Raw genomic sequence first — 23,264 nt, 5'->3', positions numbered from 1 at the left:
GATATTAGTGAGTGAAGGTGCACTTTTTAGAAAAAAATGAAATTGTTCGATATCTCGAGAACTATGATATTTTTACTGAACATAACGTTACATTTTCTGGTCGACCATGACCTACCCTATTCGCCAGTACAGGATTATCCATTAATTACGCCACACCCTGTATATAAACATTTTTGTTACCTACAAGACTAAATTGAAAGTGGATATCTTGTACCTTTTTGTGTCTGAAGATAGTATCAACCTTATCAAAACTTTCGTTGAATGCTTATAAATATTGAAGAGTGGCTTACTAGAATCACTATACTATTTCAATAGAATATTACATCAACTATGATGTTGAAAAACTTCATGATGAAGATATCTTCTTTATCATGAATATGCAAAACACACTTGAAATGAACTGACCTAATTATTACTTTCAACTAAGGAAATGCAGAGTACAGAGGATATCTATGCTACAAGCTCGAGGATAACAAGAAGAAAAATGAAATTTCAGAACGTTGAACAATTAAACCTGAACGAATTCACCATAATATGTTCAAATGCTCATTCGTGAACCCAGTAATGGAAAACCTATATATTCCTTCTGTTAATGAAAGCATCCAGACAGAACTACCTCATCAATTCCTTATCATTCAATTAAATCGAAGGATCATTCGAGAAAATATTGACTCATTATAGAAGACATTTCATAAGCTCGGCTCAATCGCGAATTGAAAGAAAGGATATTTAAATCGTAATAATTCCAACAGACGGCTTATAGGCCAACAAACGACAGATCTATTGTTCGCAAACAAGGCCCTGTAATTTAATCTCTTCGAATCGACCACCCTACAATTGGAATATCCTTCAATCATTACGCCACAGGTCATAGCAATCCGTTCATATTTTCCGGGCAATAAAGTAATCCGATTAATCACCACCATCGTTGGAGATCTACCGATGGCTGTTATGGGGATTCCGGTTATTGGTAGTAAATATTTCAATCTCCAGGACGATATAAGTGTGCTATTAATCTCGACCACAAAAATGATTGAATAAATTAATTTCTTTCGATAAAGAACGATTGCAATGGATCATTTTCTTCCGAACGATTATGAAATATTTTTTGGAAAAATCAATGGAATCTATGCAAAACAAATTTCATCCCAAATATTTCTGTTCAACTTTTCCTGAAAAAGTGAAAAGTAACAAAATCAGTGAAATCGGTATATGAACATTCTTTATTATTGTGCGGAAAAATGACACCATCTAGCATAAACAACAAATTCCATAAAGATATTAAAGAACACATTCTTTCAATGAACTTAGTTCTACGTATTCAGTATAAATATTAATTATATAATATATTCGCTGCAAATTATGACATAGCTAATGGAATGAAGTTGTTTTCCTCGAAATAGTTAAACTTGAATTAATTCTTTTTTCAATCAGTCAGATATATTCATTTCTTCTTCTTGCTAAGTTGTCCTACATATTTACATGAATATTGGGCGTTATTTGTTATCGAGTGTTTCGTGATTTTAAAAATAAATAAAATTTCGAATGGACGTAATTGTTTTTCTGAATGAAATTTAATTTTTCACAAAAACCCAATATCGAGATTTCGACATTTTATGAAAGCTGAAAGTTTTTCTGTGCATGTCTCCTACACAGGTTAAGACGACCAGCGACTATAGAGTTTTGGTTGAGGTTACTTTGGCAGGTAACATGAGTAAAGGTGTATAAAATAGTACCATAAATTCGTTGAACTATAAAGCTCAATTCTCATATTTTTTTCGGGATAATTTAAAAAAACTTGTTATCTATTGCCGGACACCCATGACAGTTCCTACCTCCTGCCAGACTGCTTAACGTTCATAATTACAATTATACTTTCGTTAAGTATAGTATAAAAGATAAATTTTATATATGTCACTAAGACCGAAAGTGCTGGTCAGCCAGGCCGTGTGCCACTGATCGGAATAAGTCCTATTGATTGTCCGAGGGAGCAACGTCTGAAGAATACAGTAGGTAGTGTAGGACTTCCCTTCTCAAAGTTCCCAAGTATGTCCTTACCACTTTCGCACGCAACATGGGATCGATCATTGTCATGCTGTAAAATTACTTTATCATGACTCTCGTTGTATTGTAGCCGTTTGTCTCTCAATGCTCTGCACAAACGCATTAATTGCGTTCGATATCTATCGCCTGGGATTGTTTCAGTCGGTTTTAACGACTCATAATACACTACGCTGAGCTGGTTCCACCAAAAACTGAGCATGAGCTTGGAAACATGAATATTCGGTTTGGCCGTTGACGTGGAAGCATGGCCGGGATATCCTCATGATTTTCTGCGTTTGGGATTTTTATAATGAGCCCTTTTTTCGTCTCCAGTCACAATGCGATGCAGAAATTACTTCCGTTTTTGACTTGCAAGCAGCTGTGCACAAGCAAACAAACGCCGTTCAACATCTCTCGGCTTCAACTCATACGGCACCCAATTTCTTTGTTTCTGAATCATTTCCATGACTTACGCGCGTTTTGAATTGGCTTTCTGCGTCACTCCCAATGATCCTGCCAATTCTTGTTGCATTTGACACGAGTCTTGATCAAGGAATACCCCCAATTCTGCATCTTCGAGAACCTTTTCTTTCCACCGCCATGCTGGTAAAAATCACTGTTCTTGAAGCGTTGAAACCACTCTCGGCACGTTCTTTCACTAATAACGGCCTCACCGTAGGTATTGTAGAGCATTCGATGAGCCTCAGCCGCAGATTTCTTCCTATAAAAACAGAAATTAAAACCTCCCGCAAATGACGAGAATTTGGCTCGTAAGTTGACATGTTTAATCGAGAATAACTTTATGATACAGACAGAAATTGATCAATAATTCCATGGCGTTATGTTTACAAGTACTTAAGCTCATCGTATGACGTCTACGATCTATTTATTTTGACTCCCACTTGCCGCTACAGTCATCTATTGCAAAACAGCGTAAGCAAAGTTGTACACCTAATATTATTACATATATGAAAAAATTTTAAATCGTTCTCAATTTATTGATGTTTAGGGGTGCCTGGCAGGGAGTAGCCTTAAATTTTGGGTTGGGTCGCCATTATGGGCTTCAAGTTTTTTGATGGGACCATTTCGTACATTTTCTGCTTAAAACGCATATTGAGTGATACTTGGTTCCATTGGGGGGGGGGGTGTTCATGACCTCTTTGAACCCACCCTGGGACCGAACTTGACTGCCATAAGTGTATTTCATACACCTTTATTACTTCTTACCTACCAAACCTAAACTCTATAGTCTCTGATCGCCTTAACCATTGTAGAAAAAAACTTTCAGCCTTTATAGAATGATGGAGTTCTAGCAATCATAGGCTCTTAGGCAATAAAAACTGCAATGATTTCACGTCTGAATGAACTGTTCTGTGAGCAGAAAAACAATGTCAGTTTCTGTAGGTTCTGCTTGTAACCAATGGAAATAATAATTTCAGGCTCTATAATTAGCCAGAAAATTGGAGTTGAAAAGGCCGTTGCTAGAGATACTTTTATTTGAAGATACCAGATGAATTTTTCAAGTTGAATCAATTAAAAATCCCGAAAAGACAACATCTCATGGAGAAATGTTTCGAATGTAAAGTGTAAATGATTTCGGGGAGGTCGTTCCGTTTTGATACGCAACCTCTCCCATTCACCATTTGTTTTACCCTTGTATAGGGAGGAGGCAACATAATTTCATGTGTGAACCCCTGTTTTTTATAGCAGATCCGTATTCTACGGCAAAAGTACAAAAGTTTTGTATGAACAAGTTTTCTCGATTAGTCACAGATGGCCCTGCGATCGAATTTAAATTTCTTAGAATGATCTTAATATATCCGTTCCATTAATAATTCACCTGGAATTTTAGTCGTGAATTGTTTTAGAACGATGGAAAATGTTCTGCGCATAAAGATAGACGGCTTGACGGAAATTTCTATTAGATTCCAAATGAAAGGAATTCAATTGGATTTTATTCTTTTCTGTCAATTGATACATCCTTTTCAATTACTGGGAAGTTTTTTAAAGCAAAAAACGTGAACAAATAATTTCGCCATCTTTTTGAAATCAAGAACTTTTTTATTCCAGTTCAGAAGATTAGGAACTCTTGTCTATAGGTATGATAATAAATATCTGAGCGTTCGGTGGAGTTTGAGGGAGCAAATTCCTTGAAAAATATAACGCACCATTTCATACAATGAAGATTCACATAACAAATTTATGGCTGAAAACTTAACAAATATATCGAACAATATTCATGTTTTCCTAAAATGCATCTGTAAGTTTCTTTCCGGAACTCAAATGAACACATCAGTCGATACAAAACATAGATTAAGATATTAGAGATAGTAGCGACGAATAATAGTGATATGAGGTCGAGTCCTGAAAATGCCCTGAAGAAATGTTTGGAAAAGGCTGAATCATTGCACGTCGTAGAAAAGGATGATAAATCAGAGGAACGTTTGAGATTGCTTTACTCATTCTGAAAAGTAGTGAAATCTCAAAAACGCTGAGGAGGGAGTAGTAACTTTGGCTTATCACGAGAAAACCACGTGGTATAAACCCCTCTTAACTCGTTAATTTTTTCAATTCTTATGTAAACTAGAGCAATGTAATTTTTAGGTATATAGGTTTACGTGTCATGTATAAGTGAAAATCATCTAACTACTCATATAAGGATATTTTTTCGGAAGTCATACAACGCTCGAGACCCAAACAGATCATTTATATCACGATGTCTAATTTTTTGAATACTAAGCCAGGAATGTTCTCAAACGATAAGACTTTACTCACTGATGACGAATCCTAGATCAAATTGATTTATGCCAATCTTTCTGGTTGTCAAACCCATAATACTTGAACGGAAGAACCTAGAAATTATTAATAAACAATTCATTTTATATTCAGGGGTATTTCTCAATTCATATGATCATTTGGTGTACTTTTCTCTCGACTTTTTTTAAGCTATTTTGAGTAGTTCTCGAGTTTTGCCTTTTATCGGAAAAATTAATGACGAAGGGCTAAAAGAAATTGTGTATTTCTCGAGCGCAATGTATAACATAAAATGTATTTCGAGGAATATATACCAGTTGAGTTTTTTGAATTGAATCATTCAAAAATATCGAAAACAAAACATATTACAGAAAAATGTTTCCAATAGAAGGTTAATGGTCATGATGCGGAAGTGTCAGAACCTCTTTCATTTAATTCCTCTTGTGGGGGCACGAGGGTCAAATTTGGAATTTCATCTGGGACCCCTGTTTTTTATTACAGATTCGTATTCTACCGCAAATAAAACAAGAGTTCTCTACATTGTACGAACATTTTTTTACGAATCGTCACAGATGGCTGTGTAATAGAGTTTAAATTTTCCGTCTAAACGACCTAAATGTATCCGTTCCATTAATCATCCACATGAAATTTCAATCGTGAAATTTCCAACTATTCGCTGAAAGAATCAGAAACATTGTGCACATAAAGTTAGACGACTTGGCGGAGATTTCTACTAGATTCCAAATATTTTCTTTCAATCGATACCTCCTTATTTGTGGCAAGTATTTTGAACCAAAAACATAAAATTTCGCCAATTTGAAATATTCAATCAGGATAATGTTCAGCTGCAAACGTCCGAATTTCATGGTAATAATCCGGGTAGGTACGTTAAAATCGTTCAGACGCAAAATTTAAACTCTAATACAGCGACTATTCGTGAAAATTTGTTCGTACAATATTTTTGTATTTTCGGCCGTAAAATACTGATCTACAATAAAAATCGGTGTTGCCATTCGAAATTCCCAAGTTAATCCCCATACCTCACACATGGGGGAATTATATGCAAGAGGATCTGGCAAAAGTGGACTTCCCCTCAAAATCATCAACCTTTTATTGGAAACGATGTTTCCTTTTCAAAATTTTTGACCCGCATTACAGGGTCTTCCTAAATTGTAGGTACAAACAAAAATCACAGATTCCTCGGATCATTTGAGAATAAAAGTCCTATAAACATGGGCTCGTAAACGCTTTGTTTTTGAGGAAAAGAGTGCTGAAGTAAGATTTTTTTCAAGTTTTTCCTCATAGCACCTTTTCTTCACAAGATATTCAACTTAAATTTGGCACAGAAATTTCATTTTAAAGTTATCATCTTGTGATATGCTAATTTTTGATACAAATCAACAGGGTGATATTTTATCATTCCTCCAGAACTTCTTATTGGTGGAGTACTGGTAGTTTCATCCAGTACTACTCTTTCTGGTATCTCGTAGTTTCGTAGTATCTGCTATCGATTTCGAGAAAAATAATTCTCCAGTAATTAACAGGAAATTCCAAATTATTATAAGGATCCAGCTGTGATGAAAAAATTAATTGTAAGTTTTGGTATTTATTACACACCCAATATGTAGCGAAGATAAATAAGGCATCGATTAGAATAATCATCACATAAAGTGGGACTACAAAAAACACCCTGTAAATCGAAAACAAAGAATTGTTGTTCCATGTTTATAGGAATTTTTGGATCCAAGGAATCTCCCATTTTTATAACTTCAAATAAGAAACACCATGTATGCATTATATTATTATACAATAATTATTGGTCACGAACTCCTCAATATTTTTCTAGATCGCAAGTCAATGGAACACCATCTCCCCCCGAAAATTTTTTTCTAACTACAACCTTGGGCAAGGTTAACTTATTGAATGGATAAGATCCAAAATAGAAATGCTTTCCAGTTTACATTATCAATAATAAAAATTTTTCATTCAAATGTGAAATACCAATTTCAATTCACATTAATCACATCTCCAGAATCTGAGAAAATACAACAAGAATAACGGGAAAAACTGGAAATTACACTGAATCAAGATCCTTCTGAGTAGAGATTTTGCTTGAATATGTGAAAAATAATGTCAAGATCCGCGCATAGTTTCTTGTAGATCGCGTACTCAGAACCAAAAAAAATACAACCAGAATATATCCAACAACGTTAAAATTTTCGATGTCAATGTATAGTGAAAGTTTAAAATGTTATGCAGAATTTGATTTTGATCAGAACTCGAAGAGAATATTGAAATAAAAATTGATTCAATATTTCCGTAACAGAAGACTCTACTGTGTTGACATTTGTTTAAATGAAAGCCGAATTTGAGGAGAATGCATCACCAATCCTGTCATCTGTATAAACCGCTAAAAATGGCATCATATTAAATCAAATCACTATGAATTAACATTCCTGTGGTCTCCAAGGACACAATAGACACATAAATGAAAAAGAGTGCTCAGAAGCTTCTGACATCAAGTCACTGTTTCTGTAGAAATGTTTTACTCAGTTAATTTATTTCGTATTTAAAAGACTGATAATAATTGTTTTTGCACCGAATTTCCGAAATTCATACGTATTAAAGTTCATAATTTATTATAAGACAAAGTTTTGTAGGAGTTATTTCATTACGACCTGAATTGGGTAGGATTCTCTTGAATTCAGACCGAAAATACAGAAGGACGGACAAATAAGAACGGTTTTTTCCGATTTCCCGCATTTTCTCATCTAGTTCCTATTCTTTTTTTATCCCACCGAACGCGAATAAGGGATTTCTGTTTTCATTTCGTGAAGGATAATGGAATAAGCGGAAACTTCGAACTCATTAGAGCAGGCTGGAATCTTGTTCTGGATGTGGAATCCACGAAACAATTTTTCCTTCTTTTTCGTTCTCTCAAGTCAAACCGAAATGTAAATCAGGTTTGTGTAGGAATACCAAACAGCAATCCTTAATTGTAAGTCTCTAATCAGAGTTCATTTAACGATCTGGGAATAATTGGATCAATTTAATAAGAGGACTAAACATCACATTGTATCCTGTCGCCCTTGTTAATTTCAACCAATTAGCCTAACACTCAATGAAGATGTTTCGGATTTAAAAATTGATTATCCTTGTATGTATGTTGACCGGCTGAAATCCAATAGATCCTATAAATCCGAGGGTGTAATTGGAGCATGAATGACGAGCGTTTAAAAGCCTAATTTCAAGTCAGTGCTCTGTTAATTTTTTATATTCCTATTGAATTTTCTATGGTTCTGGATGAGCCATCGATATGAAATATTGCACGATGCTGGAAATTGTCATTTCAAATATAATTACATAATATGACTCATTCTGATCATACGAAATATTTTGGGATACCTATTCAATATTGCATATTTCATGTTACATAAATTGTCGAATAAGATTTTTTTACGCACGAGGTAGTGTGTGGGCGAATATAGCTTCATTCAATTATACGTCAGTTTTTTTCCATTTTTTGTTTAGATACGTTGAATTTTTGCTGAATTTACTATTTTGCACGTTTGTATCAATGATCACATCATTCACCTTGAGAAATAAATAATATTAAAAAAACAGATTTATTGTTAATCAAAGTCTTTCAGTTAATTATTAATGTATAGTCTTGCTTCAAACTATTTATACCTTGTGAATGAATTCATATTTTTTAAATAATTTTTTTGCAATATTGCACAAATCCTATAATTATATACATACATCTCAGATCAATGCCCACGCAAATATTAGGTATTTATTTTCAATTATATATAATAAATTATATATAATTTCATTAGTTATTGGTAAGATGTCTAAAAACATGGTGAATGCACTCGTCAAATTTTGAATGCAATGACATTCGACCAAATTGAAAATAATAGTTTTAGTTCGTGGCGGCGCCGCAATGTCATACTTGTCATTTCGATCTTTTTTCTGTTGTTTTGATTGGATACATTAATTAAAACCCTATACTGACGTGTTAAAAGCGACGTGTAACCTAGTATGATCGTGCAAATTCGTGAAACAAAACACGGAACGTTTACTGGAAGGAATTCAAATATTTGTAATAGAGAGAGTTTATTGGTATTTCAATTACAAGAATTACTTCCATAGATCATAACTATAATGAAAGATATACATATAGGTACATAATGGCACAAAACTCGTAAATAATAAATAACAAGAATCTTAATTTGTTGATAGCGCTACCTACAGTTGACATAACGAAGCTTAACTAATATTCTCAAAATTGGCAAAACAAAAGCTAATCAGTTCATACACCTGGTTTTTAGACATCTTAGTTATTGGGTTATATTTTTCCGTGTTTCTTCTCAAATTTTCTATGGTTCTGATCACACAATAAAATTTGCTCGAAGCTTTAAATTGTCATTCTATATTTTTATGGGCGTTTTCAGCAGAAAGATCGGTATAGCGTAAAAAGCTCCGCTACTGATAGGTATCAGTTTGGTAACGTTAGTATTCTCTGCTGGACGGGTTGTTCCTTTTCTTGACAGCAATAGGTTCTGTGGGTCCTTCTCGAAGGTTATGTTGTGATGAGAGACAATTTTCTGTTATAATATCGATTCTAATTTCCAAGTTTGCTTCCGGCATTATTACTATTTTATTCTTCAATATATGGGAAATTTATTCAGAGTAACATTGCAGAATGTAAATAAAGGTATTTGTTTCAGTGTCCTTTATTGCTATATTTGAAATTTAAATTTCGTTCCAAAGCCATTGTCGCAAATGTCACTAATGTCAGTTACTCAACATGTTACCAAAAAGTCGCTACCAAAGATGGCGACCGCTCCGTAGCATACGCTCTGTATCGGAAACTGATAGAATGCGTTCAGCGAAAATTCATAGAGTATTCACAACTGTTGAGTCTGCTGAACGCGCTCAATGAAAATTTTCATTCCGATAAAGTTTTGAAATTAAAAGGAATACAAAATTCCGAACGAATATAATTTCAGGACTCCCAATCGGCTTTTGACAGCGGCATTCGAGATATGAACCTATTTTGAAAATGTAACTTTCTGGTCGTTCTGTTGAAAAGTTATAAAATGAAACTTATGTTTGTGATGAGATTTTTGTCGTAGGAATTTGATTTTGCGTGGGTTTTGATTTAAATAATCTAATGATAATGAAATTGAGCAATGAAAATTAAATTGAAAAGAATAACAATTTATTCAATGACATTTAAGGCCACGTACTCTTGCGTTTCAATGGATGGAGATTGATATACTCACAGAAAGGTTCAAAAATTATGAAATAATCGAATATGAATGAATAGGAATTTATGATGTTATGAGTATATGATTGTTTCTCAATTGCTACAGAAATCATAGATGTTAAACCTTCTGATCTTGTTCAATATTCTAGTAAGTACAAATTCAGTGAGAAATAACGAATCTGCTCTAAATATTAGCAAAAAATATAAGATTATGAAAAATAAAGATGTGAGCACTAAATTGTCATTGTATTGAAAGAAAGCGAACACTGATCGTATCGAGATTCACACTCGCTCAGAATTGAAGATCACATATAGACAATACATTTAAACCTACAAAAAATGATAAGATGATATTCTCAAATATTGTTGGATAATGTTAATCATTAGATATTCATTCTTAATAGGAAAGAAGAGCATTCTTCAATATTTAATTTATTTTTTCAAAATAAATATTCCTCTGATCTTCATTCTCAAAATCAATTTATAGTATTTGTTAATTCGATAATTTAAATGCTTCAATGCGTGAACACCATCTCCGATCGATTCCAAGAAAGAATAAACCACTATTCGTCAATATAATTCGAATCGAATTGTATCCGAAGATAAAATCCCATTTTCATTTCACTTCAACAATTCGAAACTGTTCTCAAGGATGGAAGCAAACAATTCCAATAAAAGCGTTTGTCCCGGGTATTGTTACAGTTTTATACATTTGGTATTGACATGTGATATCGAAAACTGAGGAACATTTCAGTTTGAAGTACCATTTTAATTTGACGCTAGTTTTTTCCAATTTCCAGATTTCACAGAATCTAGAAGAATCAACGCAGTCTGATATTATTTTTCCACAAGGCATTTGACAACGCAAACGTCATCTTTTTCGAGAAATGTCTTTTCTTCATCTATCTTTTATAATGAGAAGAAATTTCTCTTTGTCTCTAATAACCATAGAGTATTAAACACAGATAGAGGGAGTATACACAATTTTTACATGTCCCCAACATGGTTAGATTACGTTGTCGTATTGTGATATATTTTCAAATTCACAATTTTACCATAACGTTATGAATGTAGGTATATTATATTGAATGAAATATATTTACTTTAGTATTTCCCGATCAAAAATGCAAATTTGAATATTTGGATTATTATATTTTTTCTAATTGTCGAATTTATAATGAGCGGAATATTTATTATTTTCTGTATCTACCTCATGAAATCGAAGGTTTGCCAACTTTTGCTCTCCTAGTGTCATCGGTTGTTTCACGTCGTTTGGCGCGCTTAATGCTTTTTTTTCTGAATTTCTGATATATTTAGGAATTTATTTCAATATATTTTAGTTAATATGAAACTTGGATTCACTATGGGACATAAGAAGTGCGTTCCTTATGGAGAAACTCGCGAATTGAGTGAAATATCGTATCACTGATATGTTGTCATTTTCGCGCGTTTCAAGACAAATTTGATAGTTCATGTTGGGGACAAAATTTGCTTACTGAAAATGGCATATGCTCCCTCCTCCTATGTTTATTACTCTGAGCTGACTAAATAAAAAAACGCTAGCTCTGCCAATTATTAACTACAAATCAAATATGCATTGCTCAGAGTATCCAATGATAACGAGTAAATGATATTTTTCATTTGAGAGAAAAATTTCCTAAATAATAATCGTATGTTATCGTGAAGCAGCAAAAATGGAATAAAAAAATGATTGTAGCGATTTTTCATGTACACCACCTGAATTGCAAGCGTCGCTTAAGTCGCGACATTAAACCTATCGCCAGAAAAGTCTCGGGGGAAGTATGAAAAGCAGTGGGAACTCTTTATCACATGGTGTTATTCAGGGGAATTTGAAAGCTACACTGAAAACCTAATGATGGTTTACTTCAGTGAAAATGATAAGAATATGTACTCTGCTACACTTTGGTCGGTGTATCCAATACTACGATCTGTGTTATCTGTGAGAAACAATAGTGACATCAGCCATTATACGAGGATAATAGCATACCTAAAACGCCAATCTGTAGGATACACACCAAAAGAAATCAAGAACTTCCACCACTTCTACAGCGAAGGAATACATCGTGGAAAGCATAAATTATGACATTGAAACGGCACAGAAAATCTTTGGTAAAGGTGAATCATCTGAAGTGCTAATTGTTGAATCAGTAACAATGACGGAACATTAAATTTCAAACTAATTTAGACTTTCTTCAGCGTCTGGAATTGTCATGAAAATTTGTAAAAACAGTATTTTTAATATGTGGAATGGCAAACGCGGGTAACTGTTCATAAAAGAAGCTCTTTTCTGTGAGGGACTGCCCCTATCCTTTCATACTTTGTATTTTTAATTTTTATTTATCAAATTAAAAATTTGGAAATATGTGAACTACTCGATTGTAGAAGAGATTCAAAAAGATTGCCGCATGATGAAGGAGTCTGTTTCAATCGGCAATATATTATTTTGCGCTTCAAATACAAAAATATTATTTCTGTCGAGTAAGCGGAAAGGAGAAGGACGAAATTTCTCATTATTGACTCGAACCAATTCATTCAAATCCTGGATGAAAGTAAATGGACATCAGTTAACTAAATTCATATGCCTCATTCGAAATTCAAAAAATATCCTCAACCTTTAATGTACTCACACAAAATGCTACTTCGTTATATGAATGCAATTCAGAATTCAAAAACCGCTGCCTTCCAACATTCTATGTGACCAAAAATACTTCCGTAGCAATAAAAATCCTCGAGCATGAGTACTGCAAATATAAATCCAAATGAGAAATATTGCACCCGAAAGACATATTTGGAATTTGTTCCAGCGGGATTCAGAGGTTTCGAGAAGAAATGTGTCCATTTGTGGTTGGATCGCATCTATCCATTCAAAAGAAGTTTGTGCGGAAGAATCCATCCTGTTGCCTTAGGGGCTCGTTTGAGAGAACTCATACGGCAACATTTTTATTTCCTGCAGGAAATAGCGATCGGTATCATAAATCTGATGACTTTTGACGTCTTTTTCCTACCATACACAATGAATTGACGTAGAAATTATAGAGGACATGTTTTGATCGGTACATGTATTTCTGAAATAGATTTTTCAGATCAAAGGAAATGCCATTTTCTATAAAACGAATACTAATCTGATCAGAAAGAGACACTTCTTGTTGTAGGGACCAAAGCGTTTCATCATTTTATCGAATTTTCAATTAAAATTGATAAGATAGGATTATTTGAGACTCACCGATGAATAATGATTGAATCCAATTATGCATTTCCTGAATACGAATAATTTCGGAAGAGAAGACCTAGTTATAAGAAATTCCTATAGTTTGAGGCCCGAATTCATTGGTTACTTTTGTTAATGGGAAGATTAATTCAGATCGATCAGGAAATGTATGTCTAAAATTTGTCACAAATGCTGTAAGTAACGATTGTTTGGTCTGTTTTGTTGTTCTGACATGTGTCAGAACATGTTGTTGACATGTTTTGTAAATATCAGTGTGTTCGACACGTTAATTTTCGAGATTGTACTATTAAAGTCTTCAAAACCTTGTTAAAGTAGGAAATTTTGTTTATTTGTAATTACGCTAAATTTTGAGAACTCATGAGAATCGTATAAGAACATATGGAATTTTTACGTGTATAATAAACACCTGGAGCTTGGTTCGTTTCTCCCGACTCACTCTGTATAAGGAAAGAATGAGAAATTAATCATTTGAAAGGCCCGCTTTAAAAGATTGAAGACTTTCCTCTAATCGTTTCATCTCATGTGTTGGTTTCTCTTTGTGAAGGTATATCATTCAAGTAATACTCATTTGAGATTTATTTATTAGATATGTGCCATAGATTTACTCTAGACAAAATCAATTTGGGATTTAATTTTTGGTGGTTCATCATCCTAGAAGGTTATTTAGGTTCGTTAATGATGAAAATCCGTTCAATTGATTTGAAGTTATACTCATTCGGAATATTGTTTCTTCAAATGAAATTAAAGAAAAACATTCCTTCCGATTGAACTGAACTCTTAATCAGTTATAGTCTAGTGAAACGAATGTTTATGCAGAAGTGTATAATTTTAAGATGAAATAAATTTTATGATGTTGATTATTGAAAGAGGAAGAAAACTGATGTGACTTTAGTGTTTAAGTTCTTATTTATTATTCGGTAATGGAAAAATTAGTTCAGTATTTGTTTCATTTGTATTGTTGTTTCAATTATTGTATTTGGTTTTCGGTTGATATAATCATAATCAAAAGATATTTAGTACCAGAGAAAAGATGATTATGATAAGAAACATTATCAAATGTACTGTCAAATTTTCCAATATTTCACATTCAAATTTTTTTACGATTATCACAATATAATGAAAATACCGAAAAACAAGCAATTTGTCGATAAAGATCAGATTTTTCTAAAGAAAATTTGAGGATTTTGAACAAAGATGATAACGAATTCGTGGCTAAACATCCGACAATTTTTTAGGGAAACTAGATAATGACCACATTTACTTAACTACTTTTCATCGGTAAAAGGCATCAAATATAATTTACAACAAGCATATATCTAACGAAATCTATTCTTAGAAAAATGTTGATATTTTGATGAGACTTTTTTTGCCAATTAGATAGATATAAAATAACAAAGTTCTTCGCACAAATGTTTCAATGTTCACAACAATTATTTCGTAACACTGGGTAACCTGAAAAAGCCATAGTGCTGGCGGATGAATTATTGTAGACATTGAAATATTCGTGAAAAACTTCGATTCGTTTCATTTGAAATCGAGTTTAAAATGAATTCCCATCGAGTAAAGAACGAATTCTGTGAATATAAGATACAAACTAGAATTCGATGAATGTCTCAATTCATTTTAATTCTGATGAATTAATTGAAAAGAATGTAATATGAAAACGATGCATCTCATTCTATGTTTATTCGATTTTCCAAAAATACAAACATAATGTTTTTCGAAAATAATTTAATTCGGACTTACTCAACTCTATGAATTATCCAATAGTCAGTCACGGTAGAATGATCCTGTAGTTGATAAGCAGTTTTCATATGGATTTTTATTCCCATAAAATATTTCAACATGCTTGAAAATAAATTCACAACTTGTTTATTGAATATCAGATATTTTCCCGCTAAACAAACTCTATCCTGAAAACTCCCACTAGAATAACCCTTAAAATGTCCAAGTGTCTGATCTCGCAAGGATAACGTATCAGGAATGGCCTCCAGTGAGAGAAAGGGATATGCACTTTTAATGAGATTTACGAAGTTAATTTGTCCCTTGTGAAAGCGTGGTGTTCATTGAGGTAGAAGTTGACAAGTGACGATTTGTTGCAGTATTCATACTGACGACCTTGTAGAATGCTGTATTTTCAAGGTGAGAGAAACTCGTTAATGAATTTTAGTGTTTCGGTGTTTGGTTATGTCAGTTTAGAGATTTGTTTGGGACATCGGTTGATATAAAGGGAATATTTGGTTTCACTGACACCAATACCTTATAAAAGTTTCATTAAATTTTTTGCTTTCAGTTTGGGGAATTATCACTTAAACGAAATTCGATTGAAGTGGAGGAATTCGAATATATTTTAGAATTAAAATCAATCTGCTTTATATTTCAGAAGTCCTCAAATATGCAAAACTTAAGAATTGAATAGGCGACAAACAAAAGCTCCTAGAAATACCTTGTCTTAGTTTTTGAAGAAGTTTATCATTCGTTGCACCTTAGCAGTTCCTTTTTGAGGTGAAATCCAATACATTCACACAAAAAGATTGAAATTAGTATATTGAAATGGAAAAAATATCACTGAGTATCACGGAAATATTAAGTCTTAAAGATCACTTATTAAATAGTTGATAAGTTAATATCGTACTCCTGATTGTTTTGAAACTATAACATTTCAATATTTGGTTTCGAATTCAGAATTATTGGCTGAGAACTGGTTTCTAGGTAGATATATCAATATACGATTTTTTTGAGACGACAAATGATCAAAAAAAGCTTAAAAAACATCATGTTTTTGCAGAATCCGATGAAGAATAACATAAAACCTGCGAAAACCCGTAGAAATTTAATAACTTCTATATTGTTTAAGCAGTTGGGAATCGGTTATCTTTATATTTGGGAAATTTCAATACCGCAAGTGCAGAACTACTTGAAAATATTTTTACTGATATAATTCATAATGAATTTCTAATCAAAAATTCTGTATTATAATAGGATGAAACGGCTATGAATTTTTTTTATGCGTGAAGGTACATCACTGATAAATTCATTCAGTCGGATCTTCGAATTGAATGTTATCAATTCTGTATGAATGGATTTCTTCTAATATTTTCGAGAACTGCGTGGGAATTTTTGCTGTATTCATTGTTTTTTCTATGATTCCTCATTACTCTGAGAAAACAGGTATAAATTACCATCCTGAGATTGAAGTAGGTAAAATTTCCACAATTTGTCGAAATGTTTGATATTGATAATATTGTTGAATAGAACGTCACCTGAACATTCACCAAAGTAATGAAACAGTTAGAAGAATGATTTTTACCCATATATATCAATAGTATATATAAAAAATTTATTATTTCAAAGCCACGCCCCCTTCATAAATTATCAGTATTGTTTCATTGCTAATATTGAAATCCCATTCGTTTTTTGTCTATTCATAAAATACAATCGTAGTTTTTCTCTATTTGTTTCATGAGAATATCTACCAGTGTGAAATAAATATTCATTAATTTCAATGAGAAAACTCGATATTCGACCAAAAATCAAAAAAATATTTGATTTCCACGGTTCCTCGATTCCCTTAATTATATTTAAAGCATATCCTGAACAAAGTTATCAGAAAATTTCATAAATATCCATAATATTTGAATATCAATACCATTAATTTTTTGTTTTCCGTAGAAATTTGTTAACAATGATAAAATTCAAATATTAATTCCTTTCCTACTTGAATCATCAATTCGTATCAAAAAATCAAAAAGTTTTTCTTCAGAAAGTCATAAAATTGACGACTTTGAGTTGATCAGACATCAGTTCATCTGCTCCTTGAATGATGAACATTTCTTCATATTACATATAGAAGTGCGAATAAAAATTCAATCTATGACAGCTATTACTTTCAGATCCCTCAATTGTTACAATTCGTCAATACAGATAATTTTATAAAAAAATGAAATATATCTATATCAAATCGATTCATCTTCTTTTGAAATTTTTTTTACAGATGATAAAAATCTCTATTGTTTTCCTTCTATACTATATTTTCCATCCGCGCCAAAAATTAGAAACCCAAAACATGAAAAATTGAATGAAATTAGTTTTCGTGAGTTTGATTAAGAAAGGAATTGGAGCGCTGAAGAGATTACCAGAGCTGAATACTTCAACAGATGCCTTCATGTCTTTGCCATCGGATGAAGAAGAAACGGTTGAGATTCTAACATAGTGAATGGAGAAACTACGCATCCTCACAAGAAAGGTCGAAAGTTCAGAGAACTCCAATTTTTTTTATACGAACAAATTAGACACAACAAATAATTCCTTTGAAATCGAACGATCGCATTCTTCTTATTTCAATTCGACTAAACATCGTACGTTATCACCCTGTATATAAAAGAAAAAAAATACTAACAAAACCGCCTTTCCATCTAGCAATTCGTCGCTGGGCGTGGAACCACAATAATAATAAATTTTCACATCCGAAACAATTAAACACACTGGCGAAATAGGAGATAAATTTACGGCGGAGCAATAACGAATCTTCTCTGGAGGAACGTCGCGACGCTTGAACCGCGTCCGGACGTAGACTGAACTGACGCTCGGGAGCGTTCTAGGTGGGCGTGTCCCTTCCTACGAGAAGAGGTAGACTCCGGTGCAGTACAGTTTCCGGGTGTATCTCAGGGTGAAAAACGGCTATCTCGATTTTTGGCGGAGTGAAAAGGAGAACACCTGGTTACTGATAATTGATGACATCCTCTTATCTGATGAGGGGGAACAATTCGGAAAATTTTGATCCATCATGCCCGTTGTGCCGGCCTACCGGAATTTCTCCTACTTGCCTTTGTTTCCGGAATTTGGAATATTAATGACAGGACGGAAAATAATTTTCCATGTCGGAAGCATGCTGACAATTGATTTGTTTTCAGGAGGACTTACACGGTCCCTTCTGCGAAAATTGATCGACTTTTTTGTAATTTATGAGAGATTTGTAATTTATTGAACTCGATTGAAATTGCGGAATTTTCACGAATTATATTTTTTCCTCATCAACAATGCCACATGTAAAATCAAAGTCAACTAATCTTATACACATATTTTTTCAACACTTATATTTTCAACAGTTTAAAAATATCAATTCTCACTAAAAATAATATTTAAAAACATTTTTTGTTGAATATAACGGGTGTTCTTTTTAGAGGTATTAAACTTTAAGTTGGCAATACTGTTCAAGTTGGCGCCCGATTCAACAGCTCTCAAGTGATTTATTCTCAGTTTGGTTTGGCAACTCATCATGAATAGACTCACGCCTGAATAACGCTTGCAAATAGTGCAATTTTATTTCGAAAATAATGGTTCTGTGCGGAATACGTATTGCGCACTACGTCCATATTATTTTGTTTAGCGATGAAGCGCACTTCTGGTTGAATGGCTACGTCAACAAACAAAACTGCCGCATTTGAAGTGAAGCTAATCCTCAATTGTATGTCGAAACACCGTTACATCCAGAAAAACTGACTGTTTGGTGAGCTTTATGGGCTGGGGGAATCATTGGTCCGTACTTCTTCAAAAACGGTGATGGCCAGAACGTTACAGTCAGTGGTGATCGGTATAGAGTCATGATTACTAACTTTTTCATTCCTGAATTGAACAACCATGATGTCCAGGAGCTGTGGTTTCAACAAGACAGCGCAACATGTCACACAGCTCGTGCCACAATCGATTTATTGAAAGATACGTTTGGTGACCGCCTAATTTCACGTTTTGGACCTGTGAATTGGCCTCCAAGATCTTGTGATTTAACACCGCTAGACTACTTTCTGTGGGGCTATGTAATGTCATTGGTCTATGCGGATGAGCCACAAACCCTTAACCATTTGGAAGACAACATTCGCCGTGTTATTGCCGATATATGGTCACAAATGTTGGAAAAAGTCATCGAAAATTGGACGTCCAGATTGGACTACATCCAAGCCAGCCGTGGCGGTCGTATGCCAGAAATCATATTTAAAATGTAATGCCACAAGATTATCTTGCGGATAAATAAAATTCATGTCAATAGAATAATTCATCGATGTTTTATTGCCATTTAAAGTTCTATAGCTCTAAAAAAACACTCTTTACCATGTGACCTCTAAGAATGATGGCAACTAGGAATTCGTGAATGATATGAGAGAATCACAAAAACATAGGTATATAGATAGGTTAAAATTTTATTTTGTTGAGGTAAGAATCAAAAATAAATGTGTGCGTCCCCTAGTCTATCAGATTCAAGCTGATATAATTCGCAGAAACTTATTCTTGAGGAAGTATAGACTAAGAAAAATTCTAGAGGATTACTGACAATGACTTGCGCTGTGGAAGACCACATGTATGGCTAAGGAGATCTCAAATGACAAATACGGGTAGGGTGACCTATCGTTTCAAAGGTTTTGCAATTATGTGGATGAATTAAAAAAAAAGTTTTAAGACAATTGTTTCAAACTAAGAAACTAGTTGGAGATGTCTCCAAACACATTTGGAAACCTGGGCTCATTCGAATTCTAAATAAAGGGATTATGATATTATTCAATATTCCCTTCTACCTTAAATATTTTTGCACTTTCGGGTATACAGGGAATGAAAATAGTTTTCCAGAAAAAATTATTTTTTGGGTTTGATTGGGGTTTATTTATTGGCTTTTTATTCAGGAAACAAATGTTATGGTGGAATTCTGTTCACAATTTTGAACACAATATTTGAAACATCTGTAGATAATCACATTCCTTGAATTTGAAAAAATTATTAACATTCTCACTTTCTTCAACAAATTCCAATTATCAGAATTAAAAAACCATTGGGACACATTGTATAAGATTAATCAAGATGGTAGGTAAGTTGAGATGTTTATGGAACATCAAGATGTATATACATATAAAGGGTGTTTCTTTTCAAACTATAGAACTTTAAATTGCAATAAAACAACGATGAATTATTCGATAGACATGAATTTTATTTATCCGCAAGATAATCTTGTGGTATTACATTTTAAATATGATTTCTGCAATATGACCGCCAAGGCTGGCTCGGATATAGTCCAATCTGGACGTCCAATTTTCGATGACTTTTTCCAACATTTGTGGCCGTATATCGGCAATAACACGGCGAATGTTGTCTTCCAAATGGTCAAGGGTTTGTGGCTTATCCGCATAGACCAATCACTTTACATAGCCCCACAGAAAGTAGTCTAGTTAAATCACAAGATCTTGGAGGCCAATTCACAGGTCCAAAACGTGAAATTAGGCGGTCACCAAACGTGTTTTTCAATAAATCGATTGTGGCACGAGCTGTGTGACATGTTGCGCCGTATTGTTGGAACCAAAGCTCTTGGACATCATGGTTGTTCAATTCAGGAATGAAAACGTTAGTTATCATGGCTCTATACCGATCACCATTGATTGTAACGTTCTGGCAATCATCGTATTTGAAGAAGTACGGACCAATGATTCCACCAGCCTATAAAGCGCACCAGTTTTTCTGGATGTAACGGTGTTTCGACATACACTTGAGGATTAGCTTCACTCCAAATGTGGCAGTTTTGTTTGTTGACGTAGCCTTTCAACCAGAAGTGCGCTTCATCGCTGAACAAAATTCGCTTATGAAAATCAGGAACAACGGCAATCTCATTTTGGGCCCATTTGACGAATCTACGCCTTACTTGATGATCGTTTGGCTTCAATTCTTGCACGAGTTGGATTTTGTAAGCTCACAAACCAAGATCCTTTCGCAAAATCTTCCATAAAGTGGATGGACACAGATCCAATTCCTGTGCTCGATGGCGGATAGACTCATTCGGGTCTTCCTCAATGCTACGCTATACAGCAGCAATAGCTTCTTCTTTACGCACCGTACGGCGTCTCTGGGGATGCGAGTTATCGATAAGAGTAAACGTGGTGCGAAAACGTTCCATGGTTAATCGAATTAACTGCTCTGATGGACGATTTTGACGACGATAATATGGACGTAGTGCGCGATACGTTTTCCGCACAGAACAATAATTTTCGAAATAAAATTTCACTATTTGCAAGCGTTGTTCAGGCGTGAGTCTATTCATGATAAATTGCCAGACCAAACTGAGAATAAATCATTCAACAGCTGTCAAATCGGTCGCCATCTGGAACAGTAATGCCAACTTAAAGTTATATACCTCGAAAAAAAACAGCCTATATATAGAGAATTCGAGAAATATAAACAATATTTTTGGACTTCGGACATCACCTGAAAATATATTTGACGCTTCCTTTATTTGAAAGAAACGTGAAATTAAAGAATCGAGTTAATCAAAAAATTACCTATGCTTGCTGCATTCAATTATAAGTAGGAACAAATACTTTTCTGTGTCATCCAAAATGATCTAAAAATTATTTTTGCAGAGTATGGCTTCTTCTTCTCGATGTGCCATGCTCTTATTGAACGTTGGTTACAGGGCCCCCGCAACCGCGCGTGCAACGCGTGCACCGCACGCGGGCGCCACTCTAAAAGGGCGCCAAAACCTCTTATAGACTGCATGAAGAACCAAGGGACCAAAGGTTTTCGAAAAAGATTCTTTCAAATTTTTTTAACAATTTTTTTTTTCCAAACTTCTTTTTTGCAATTTATACAAGTTTCCGAACGTCGCAATCGGCATGAAATAGCCAGATATTGGTTTACAAAAACGCATACTCGATGCTAATCCTAGGGCATTTTTTGCGCCATGTGCTGCACACAGCTTAAATTTAACTGAAAATGATGCTGCTAAGGTTTCAAATGAAACAGTGGACTCTTTTGATATTGTACAAGAACTTTATATATATTTCTCTTCATCCACAAGAAGATTAGAATGTTATAAAAAAGCATGATCCTCAGTTACATCTAAAACCCCTAAGTGATACTAGATGGTCAAGTAGAATTGATGCTAAAGTTTTATTTTATTCAAATATGTTATAGCCTTTTAGAAATAGCAGAAAATGATACTTTTAACATGGAAACTAGACATAGACATTTCTCTTTTATTAAATATTGATTCTTTTAAATTAATTTGAAGTATAATAATTTCTTATGATGTTTTATTCCAAATTAATATTGTAAGCAAAATGATGCAAAGTGTAGCGATTGACATTAAAGTGTGCCAAAACTATTTGAAGAATTTAGTTGATCATTTCAAAAATTATAGGGATGATAATGTTCTCGTGTAAAAACTTGCGGAAGCTGGAAAACTAGCGGCTGCTCTTGAGATGGATCAAGGTTTTTCTCTATTATATACTGTAAGACGAAAAAATAAACCTAAATTGTTCGATTATGAACAGACGGATGAGGCACCTCAAGATCAAAAAATCGCTTTCAAAATAAATTTCTTTTTGAAAATAATTGATTAAACACTAAGTTTCTTAAATAGTAGGTTTACGATAACGTTTTTTGTTTTATTTGTGATATTCTTAAATTAAATGATAAATATCTCTTAAAATGCTGTCATGCTCTTCAACAAAAGCTAACTGATTAGGAAAAAAAGAGGCTGACGTGAAAGAAAATGATTTATTCAACGAGATAAAAGCCCTAAGATTGTTTTCATTATCTGAAGCGAAAATCCTCTTGAAATTCTACAATATATTTTCGAAAATAATCTTACTTCTTCTCTACCGAATCTTAGTATTGCCTCAAGAATCCTTCTCACTTTACCTCTGTGTCTGTTGCTTCTGGTGAGAGATAATTCACTAAATTAAAAATAATTGAAAACTTTTTGAAGTCTACCATGTCATAAGAAAGATTTTCTGGATTGGCAATCTTAGATTCAGAGCAAGAGATACTCGATAAAATTGATTGATTGATTTCATACAAAATTTTGCAACAGCCAAATCTAGAAAAACATCCATTCAATTTCTGCATTGATCCTAATTAAATGTTTTATGCCTTTATGAATAATTTATAGAAGAATACAGCTTA

At 33.6% G+C, this 23,264-nt stretch overlaps 1 protein-coding gene across 1 annotated transcript in view; it reads right to left on the bottom strand.

Moving 5' to 3' along the window:
* Window positions 1-17,898, bottom strand: part of LOC123677728 — an 81,787-nt gene extending 63,889 nt beyond the window's left edge. Inside the window, exon 1 of the mRNA XM_045614418.1 lies at window positions 17,722-17,898. The gene's annotated coding sequence lies outside the window, so the exon portion shown is untranslated. The remainder of the gene's footprint in view (window positions 1-17,721) is intronic.
* Between the last annotated feature and the right edge of the window lie 5,366 nt (window positions 17,899-23,264).

The sequence above is a fragment of the Harmonia axyridis genome, chromosome 4 (genome assembly GCF_914767665.1).
Source record: "Harmonia axyridis chromosome 4, icHarAxyr1.1, whole genome shotgun sequence".
NCBI lineage: Eukaryota > Metazoa > Arthropoda > Insecta > Coleoptera > Coccinellidae > Harmonia > Harmonia axyridis.
Note: the sequence above shows the minus strand (reverse complement) of the source record. Positions and strands in the feature narration are given on the sequence as shown.